We start from the raw sequence: 3,152 nt of genomic DNA, 5'->3' as shown, positions 1-3,152 counted from the left end.
CTGCATAAACAGACACATGAGAAAATGGCAGTGGCTGTGCCCACAAGCTTTAATGATCTGCTGTGGCCATCAAGGAGGGAGGCACCTTTCTCTGAAGGGAGGAAGGAACCCCCACTGTGATACGGCCTTGACTAAACAAGTTCAGAGTTGGTGAACTCAAGGGGCTTCCATAGCCTAGACAGCTCATAGCAAGAGTCTCGGGTGATTGCTGATGTCATGAATAAGAGTGCCAATTGTTAAATCAACAACGGGAGTCACTGAGTACAGGCTCCCGATGTACTCTGTCCTTAATGCGTTTTACTATGAAACTTAAAGACAACACTACTAGTTGAACAATACCCTATACCTTGTGCAGTTGTGTGAGTGCAGCCTGTTGAAATCCTTGCTTAGTGTATACTAAGTTGATCTTCTGTATATGAAGGTAATTGAAAATGTAACTCGATGAAAGGTGGGATGGGAGAGGGAGTGGGAGAGGGAGGGACGTGGGAGGGAGGGAGGTTGGGGGGCAGCCACAACAATACAAAAGTTGCACTTTGTAAATTCACTTTTATTAAATAAATAAAAAAAAACAATCTGCTGTGACTCTCCTACTGAGGTTGGCAATCAATTTAACTACTAGAATACTGGATTTCCTGGGCACATGGGAAAAGTAACAGAGCTGCTTCCAGTATAGCCTGATCAAATAAGAGCCTTTTTTCATCTAGGATCCAACTCATCATTGGCCTCCTTTAAATGTTCAGATGGCTTATTCAGATGTGGTTATACTTATTCTCTTAAACTTCAAATAGCCCCAGCGTTGTCCCCTTCAGAAATGGATGCAAATGATTGTGCCTTATCATTCACTTTGTATGGGAAAGCCCAAGTCTCCCTAAAACGTTTTTTAGAGAAGTGAATATTAGACTTTTCTGATTTTGTGGTTTTATCTCTAATCTAGCACATGCAGATTTTACCTAGGATTCCTACTATTTCCCAATCTTCGCAACCTGTAAGTATATTGTTAGAATGAACCAGAATAATGCCTGTGGGATGATGAGACAATCCACTTCTCTGAGGGAACCCAGCTTGTCTCTTATCGAGATGCATAGGATGTGCAATTTTCCAAATATAGGCAGTCTTATGAGAGTGACATATTTCTATTACAGTAAGGAACAATTCCTGTTAGGTCTGAATTTATAATAAGGGAGAATTAACAACTCAAAGCATTTGCTGCTTTGAATGAAGTTAAACCATGCAAGTGCACTTGACAAGAAGGCTATTTTAAAAAGGTCTACATCATTCAAATACAAAACCTAGCACCTGTCTCCTTGTGGCTTTTACCATGCCTTGACCCTACAGAGAAGCTTGTAATTGATGTGGAAAACGGTGAATGTTCTCTTTGCAGACAGATTCAAACTTTCTGCACAATATTAGGCCCCCGTAGTCATTTGTCCTGAGGACGTTATAGACAAAGGGGTTTAGACAAGGGTGGGCAAGGGATACCCTCCACAGCAGAAGCTACCATGCTTCCGATTCTCCATTAATGTTGGAAAGGGGGACAGTGCCAGTATAGTTAACTTCTTGTCTGTGCAGAAGTGGGACAACAGTGCCTGATTTGTCAATTTTTCTGTTCTTTACTTAAACAATCACTGCTTACATTTCCCTGTTTATTCACCAAATCCTGTGTCCTTTTTCTCAATTGCCCTACACAGTTATTTGAAAGTTTGCTATTTTCCTTCACTCACATTTCCCTGGCTGAAGACAATCCAAGAGCGATACCACCATCCAATGATGGAAAAATAATACTTGCGTTATGCCATATTTAAAACATTTTAAATTATAATTGCTGTGGGTTGGGAAGTTAGAACTGAATACTATAGGCTAGGGCACTTAAACAACACACATTTATTTCTCACAGTTCTGGAGGCTTGGGGAGAGCAGGATCTCTAGCAGCTCCAGTATCTGGTAAGGACCCTCTTTCTGCTTTGCAGACAACTACTTTTCACTGAATCCTCACATAGGTCAGAGACAAAGAGACAAATATGGAAGGGGAAGGAAAGAGGCAGACGGAGAGAAAGTTCTTTCATGCTTCCTCTCATCAAGGTGCTAATCCCATTCATGGGGCTCTACCTCATCATCCAATTACCAAGCTAAGACTCCAACTCTAGATGGGATCACGTTGGGAATAGGGTTTCAGCATGATGGGGACATAAGCATTTGGTCATAGCACTAATTTACAGAAAATGTTATTGCAAGACACATTTCAAGTTCTGAGGAGTATCTGACATGACTGTTAGATCACTTTATACTAATCTTATAGATGCATACCTATGCAAGTTCATGGTTATTTAGGATAAGTTCATTTAAAAGAAGATTTTATTTATTTATTTGAGAGGTAGAGTTACAGACAATGAGAGGGAGACAGAGAGAAAGGTCTTCCATCTCCTGGTTCACTCCCCAGTGGCCGGAGCTGGGCAGATCCAAAGCCGGGAGCCAGAAACTTCCCCCAGATCTCCCCCATGGGTTCAGGGGCCCAAGCACTTCGACCATCTTCTACTGCTTTCCTAAGTCATGTAAAGAGATGGATCAGAAGAGGAGCATCTGGGGTGGGTCAGAACCAGAGACCATATGGGATGCTGAGGCCACAGGAGGAGGATTAACCTACTGTGCCACAACACTGGCCCCTAGGATAAGTTCTTGCAAGTGAAATTATTGGGTCTAAATTTGTTTCCAAGAAGAATTGTTTATCACCTCACCAATAGTGCATGAGGAACCTATTTGTTTATAACTTTGCTAGCCTTAGATATTATAGATAAACAGAATTTCAGTTAATTTAGGATAAAAGATGTAACTTCTTTATTTTTAAAATGTATACTTCTTTCATTAATCATGAAATCATTTTTATAGGTATCATAACAAATTTTGCTGTTTAAATTGAAATTTTTGTTTTTGTCTTTTTAATGATTTCTAAGAATACTTTATATATTTAAAAATATTAAATCATTTCTTGTCATTTACATTTAATATACTTTCTTCAGTTTTTAATGTGGCTTTTTTTAGAAAAATATTGGCTTCAAATATATGCATAACTATATCCATATTGTTGCTATTTGTTTTGGTCTGGTTGAGCTAATGCATTCTTAGAAAGTCTGTGTCTTTGCTAAATGTGTGTAAAA

The 3,152-nt window shown here is 39.4% G+C and overlaps 1 long non-coding RNA gene across 1 annotated transcript; it reads left to right on the top strand.

The window, feature by feature from the left end:
• Positions 1-263: 263 nt before the first annotated feature.
• Positions 264-2,181, top strand: LOC127483262 (uncharacterized). The gene is made up of 3 exons (XR_007909377.2): positions 264-421; positions 935-985; positions 1,895-2,181. It is a non-coding gene; the product is annotated as an uncharacterized lncRNA (long non-coding RNA).
• Positions 2,182-3,152: the final 971 nt, after the last annotated feature.

Source organism: Oryctolagus cuniculus, chromosome 8 (assembly GCF_964237555.1).
Source record: "Oryctolagus cuniculus chromosome 8, mOryCun1.1, whole genome shotgun sequence".
Lineage (NCBI taxonomy): Eukaryota > Metazoa > Chordata > Mammalia > Lagomorpha > Leporidae > Oryctolagus > Oryctolagus cuniculus.
The sequence above is the reverse complement of the archived record's forward strand: the minus strand, read 5'-3'. Positions and strand labels throughout refer to the sequence as shown.